Here is a 6,316-nt window from a genome sequence, read left to right as displayed (position 1 = left end):
CTCCTCCCTGTCTCTGCACCCAGTCCACGATGTAAAAAGTTCGAATGTCCAGTCTTTTGAACTGACCATGTACATAATATATTGGTCCTCTGGGACAAGAGTGATGAAACAATATCTCTGTTGTCATAGCAACATTCATTGCATCATCTCCACTTTTACAAAAAATGATAGTTCTCGGCCCTTAAAGGACAACTGTAAGGAGAGGGATATGAAGGCTGCCAGTTGCCTGGCTATCCTGTTTATAATATCCTCTGCCTCTAATGCTTTTATACATAGGCTCTGAACAAGCATATGCAGATCTGACAACAACAATAACAATAATATTTATATAGCGCTTTTCTCCCTGGGGACTCAAAGCGCTGCTTAGCTCAAGATTAGCTGCTTGCTTGTTTCTGGTCAGATTCAGACACTACTGCAGCCAAATTGTAAATAAATATGGCAGCCAGCCTCCATATCTCTTTCACTTCAGTTGTCATTTAAAGAGACTCTGATGTCTCCCGAAAATGAGGTTTTTACTTTAAAAACCTCATTAACATTATTGCCCCTCTTAAAACGCTGCAGAACAGCAGCTGGAAACCCCCTCAATCACCCCAAACTCGCGGGGGTACATTGCAGGCTCCTTCCGCATAGAGGCAGTGCAGCTCTGCCTCTGCGCGTCAATCAGCACGGATCGCCGCCTCTCCCCCGCCCCTCTCAGTCTTCTTTCACTGAGAGGGGCGGGGAGAGGCGGAGGCTATGCGCCGATCGACGCGCATAGAGAAAGTCGTGGATTTTGCCTGCCGATAAAGGGGTGAGTTTGGGGTGATTGAGGGGATTTTAGCTGCGGTTCTGCGGCGTTTTAAGAGGGGCAATAATGTTAATGAGGTTTTTAAAGTAAAAACCTCATTTTCGGTAGACTTCAGTCTCTTTAAGAGATGAGAACAGCAAATGACTGGAAAACAAATATCAAAATGGGCAATGGGCTCTATTCACAATAAGCAGTTCGGTAAAAGTATTTTGGATGGTAAAATACCTCCTGCGGTATTCTACACTTTTTTCCAAATTCACAAAAGTCTTTCCCCATGAGACAGAAGTTCGGTAATTTAACGAACAAACATGACTCAATTCACTCAGCCTTGCTTGGTAACTGTCACTTACCAGCCATCTGTAAGGGATAGCGGAGATGCCGCGCAGTTACATGCTGGTGATCTGCCTGGTCCTTCTATTGCACATAGATTGAGGGCTACGCCAGGCGACAGGACCTTTATGCGAATAGAAGGTGAGTCAGCTGATCTGCCAAGTCAGCTGACTCCAACAGTACTTCGGATTGGCTGAATGGCTGGGGCGGCGCTGCAGAGCAACTTTGTATATATAGTACCAGACTGTCAGTTGCTCCGTGTCTGCTGTTGCAAATGCTTACATGTGAGCGCTCAGACCTTAGTCATATCCCAAAGTGTACTACAACCAGCCGGAGCTGGGGATCCACACTTAGCCAGATTCTGTTGATAGCTTAAAGTACTAATTACATTGTATTATCTGTTATGACCTTCTGCTTTCATTGACTATTCTCCTGCTTGCTGACTCTGTACCTCTGCCCATCTGATTCACGTTGCCGACTCTGCCTGAACTTAACACTGAATCAGCCTTCTGTCTTTGTACCTTATCTGTCCGTACCTTGCCTACTCTGCTTGTCTGACCTCTCTATCCTCGCCAGTGGGCCTAGCCACTGGTGAGGGATCTGTAGCATTCACCTGCCCCTCAGGTGAAGCTTTATTGCAGCACTGTCTGTGACACCTGCTCCTCAGGTGTCCAATAGCTGTAGTATAGTCTTAATCACCTGCTCCATAGGTGATCACCTTTTGCAGCATTGTTTGTAACACCTGTTTCTCAGGTGTCCACTGGCTACAGTACTGTCTTAATCACCTGCTTCTCAGGTGATCAACCTTGCAGCATTACCTGTAGCACCTGCTCCCCATGTGTCCACTGGCTACAGTACTGTCTTAATCACCTGCTTCTCAGGTGATCAACCTTGCAGCATTACCTGTAGCACCTGCTCCTCAGGTGTCCTTTAGCTGCAGTGCAGCCGGACTCGCCTGCTCCTCAGGTGATCCTTGGCTGCAGCATTGTCTGTAGTCACCCGCTCCTCGGGAGACCTCCTCTTCCTCATTACTGTTGCACCAAACACTACTCACATTGGTAGTCCTGTGTCTGGCTATACTTGCGTTATTGGTGATTCTGCAGATCACCACATAATCAGGTATAGCATCTGTATTATTGGTGATACTGCAGATCACCAATAATCAGAAAATCTGTTTAGCTGACACCAATCGTTAAACCATCCAATCAGCATGAGAAGCAGGCTGTGTGGCTTTCTCTATTGGCTGCCTGGCTCTCTGCAAAGGCTGTCTGTCAAGTTACCGCACAGAGACAGCAGGGAAGGGGTGTGTGTGTGTGTGTGGGGGGGGGGGGGGGGGGCTGGGGAGGGGTAAATGGCATGCGGAAATCTTTGTGTATTGACATTTCTAGACATTTCCAGAGGTAATTACCGCACAAGTCTGTAATTTACCTCACTAGTGGGGAACAGTGATCTTCTGTGTGGTGATGAGTTTAGTGAATTGTAACTTGGAGCGGTGATCGGTAAAATCAGCTGTTTTGAGCATTACCGAATGCGGTAATGCTTGTGAATAGAGCCCAATGAGTTGGACCCTGAAGAGAAGAAAAAAAAGAAATGTGTTTTCCTCCTCTCTTCTGTTCTATTGGCTGATATTGGTGTGGATTTCACAAAATTATTAATGTGAAATCTTTCAAATAGAATTTCACATTTTAGATTTAATTGATTTCTCAATTTTCAACAGCTAATAACCACTTGATGGGCCTTAGGTCTGGTACAAACCATCAATTATGATTGGCTAATAAATATCAATTTTACCACCTCTGTAGTATGAGGACTAATACTATGAACAGACTTTAGGTAAACTCCTACTACATGAAAGTGGTAAAAATGGTCAGTGATTGGTCAATCAAAATTGAAGGTGTGCACCAGACTTAACTTTATAAACTGCATACATTTGCATAATTTCAGAACGATTTGCATCTCATTGATCATCCCTAATTGCCACAGGAAGTACTTATGGAAAATTCTATATCTGTGTTTAAAGTGACTGAAGCAAAAAAAAACAACTTATGCTATAATGAATTGTATGTGTAGTATGATACAGTAATAGACAATTAATAGAACATTGTTAGCAAAGAAAAGAGTCTCATTTTTATTTTCAGTTATAAAGTTGTTTTTCCATAACATTTCAATACTTGCCGTTTTCAAATTATACTCTATATATTTTAAATAATGAAACAGAGCAGATGACCCTTTGAACTTCCTGACAGAAAAACCTTATGCTGGGAATACCATGTCATTTTTTGGCAGATAGATGTTTCGATAGATAATTTCAAACTGGTCCGATCTTATTTTCAATAGTTTTTTGTTTTTTCCCATTGAAGTGAAAGGAAATCGATGAGAAAAACAATCGGAAAATCGGTGGGACAGTAAATCTGCTGAAAAATCTCATTGTGTATTCCCAACATTAAATAAACAAGAAACAGTGAGAGACAGGTTGAGATAAGTGCATTGCTCTGTGACTAAATTAGTCGTAAAGCTCAGAGAAACTCTTTTGCATAGATACCAACTGAAGTTTCTTAACTTTTCCTGTACTGGAAACAATATGAGACTCATATCTTTGCTACTTCTGTTCTATTTGTACTACACATACAAATCATTACCTCAGAAGTTAATTTTCATTTTATTTTCGACCCCCACTGCATCCCCCTACCACATGTCAGTCAGCTGATGACTTTGCATCATATTTCACAAGCAAGACTGATGCAATACGTGATAGCTTCAACACACAATCCTTTTTACCAGCTCAACCATCACCAGTAAATTCCTCCTGTCCACCTGCACCCTCACTCACTACTAATTGCCTACCCCCCCCCCCCCTTCCCTCCACAAGACCACCACACTCACTGAGCAGCATCTTTCCTCGCTAATCTCCATTCTCCAAAGCACATCTCACTGCCTGTGCCCTTGACCCCATTCCCTCTCATCTTATCCCCCAGCTTTCCTCCTCCTTTAATCCCACTCAAACAACTCTATTCTATTCAGCCTTTCTACCTCCACTGGCACTTTTCCTTCCTTATTCAAACAAGCTATCATTACACCACTTATCAAAAAACCCTCTCTTGACCCAACAACATCTCTATCCAATTACCATCCTGTCTCTCTCATCCCCTTTGCTTCTAAACTGCTGGAACGTCACATCCATTCAGTATAGTCTGCCTTTCACTCTACCACCTCCTTACTTGGCCCCCTTCAATCTGGATTCTGCACACACCATTCCACTGAAACTGTCCTCATCAAAGTTGCTATTGACCTACTGGTAGCTAGATCCAAAGGCCAGTTTTCCATTCTAATACTCTTTGACCTTTTCTCTGCCTTTGACATGGTTGACCAGGCTCTGCTTCTCCAGACGCTGTCATCTTTATCTTTAGGAATCAAGGGCCAAGCACATTCCTGGATTTCCTCTTATCAGTCTGGTCACTCTTACACGGTTTCTTTCTCTAACACTAATTCTTCCCCATGCCCACTGTCTGTGGGTGTACCTCAAGGCTCGGTTCTTGGGCCACTTCATTTCTCTATCTACACTCGTGGCTTGGGACAACTAATTTGCTCTTTTGGTTTCCAGTATCACCTCTATGCGGATGACACCCAAATCTATTTCTCAGCCCCTGACCTGTCCTCACTATCTAGAGTCCCTGACTATCTACCTGCCATTTCTGCATTCATGTTCTCCCCTTCCTCAATCGCAACATGAGTAAAACAGAAATTGTGATTTTTCCACCATCGCTATCTACACCCCCACCAATTGCAACCATAATTGTAGACACCACCCCAATAACCTCGACCTCTAAGGCCCGCTGCTTGGGGGTTATGCTTGACTCAGAGCTCTCCGTTAAACCTCACATTGCCTCATTAACTACTGTCTCCTATTTCCAACGTATTCATCCCTTCCTTACATAAGAGGCCACCAAAATGCTTGTACACGCCTTAATCATCTTCCGCCTAGACTTCTGCAGCACCCTGCTCTGTGGTCTAGCAAAGAATAGGCTGGCACCTCTCCAATCCTTTCTCCACCCGCTCCTCTGATGCAGCCCCACTGTGCCGTTCCTTCCCTGCACTGGCTGCCTATTACCCAGAGGATTCAGTTCAAACTCCTGACTCTAACATAAAAAACCCTTCATGAGTTGTCCCCTCCATACATCTCCTCACTAATCTCTAGACACTGTCCCTCCAGCAACCGTCGCTCCTCCCAAGAAATTCTCCTGGCCTCTAAGCTGATCACCTCCTCTCATGCTCGCATCCAGGACTTCACACAAGCATCATCCCTTATCTGGAACTCTGTTCCACAGCCTGTCCGTCATTATCCAAACCTGAACATCTTTAAACGCACTCTTAAAACACACCTGTTCAGACCGGCGTATAACATTTTATAGCCCCTATTTACATATCTGTTCACGATGTAATCGGTGGCAAAGACTCACTGCCTCATCCAACCGCCCCCCCCCCCCCCCCCACACACACACACACACACATACAAATCTCCTTACCTAGTGTGCCCTCCAACTATCCTTTAGATTGTAAGCTCGCAAGGGCAGGGTCATCTTCCTAATGTTTACTGTTTTTGTTGCAATACTTGTGCTGCTTGAAACTCTGCTGTACATTTTTTTTATTGTACCTATGTTCCCCTTGTCGTCTTATTGTGCTTTGTAAATCGCTGCGAAATATGCTGGCGCCATACAAATAAAAAATTATAATAATAACTTCAGATTCCCTTTAAGGGGGGCTGAGATGCTTTCCTTGCGTTGAAAGACATCCATGGCTATAATTACTAGTTAATTCCCAGTGGTGTTGATGCAAGGATTTTATCTAATTGCCATCTGGAGTCGGGAAGGATTTTTTTTACCCTTTTGGTGCTAATTAGACCATGCCTTGTAAGGGTTTTTCGTCTTCCTCTGGATCAACAGGGATATGTGAAGGTGCAGTCCTGGTACTATATTTTTTGGTTAAACTCGATGGACGTATGTCTTTTTTCAACCCAAATAACGATGTAAAGTGATGCCGAAGATGCCTTTAACTATAGTAATGCCTGACTGCACAGAAGTGAAAGAACTTCATGTAACAAAACAGAAACTCCAATGTGTTCTACTGTACATGTCTTTGTGAATTGAAGCCATCTTTTTTGGTAAATTACTGAACTTCTACCGCACCTGTGGAAATCTTTAT

Source organism: Hyperolius riggenbachi, chromosome 1, assembly GCF_040937935.1.
Source record: "Hyperolius riggenbachi isolate aHypRig1 chromosome 1, aHypRig1.pri, whole genome shotgun sequence".
NCBI classification, from domain to species: domain Eukaryota; kingdom Metazoa; phylum Chordata; class Amphibia; order Anura; family Hyperoliidae; genus Hyperolius; species Hyperolius riggenbachi.
Note: the sequence above shows the minus strand (reverse complement) of the source record.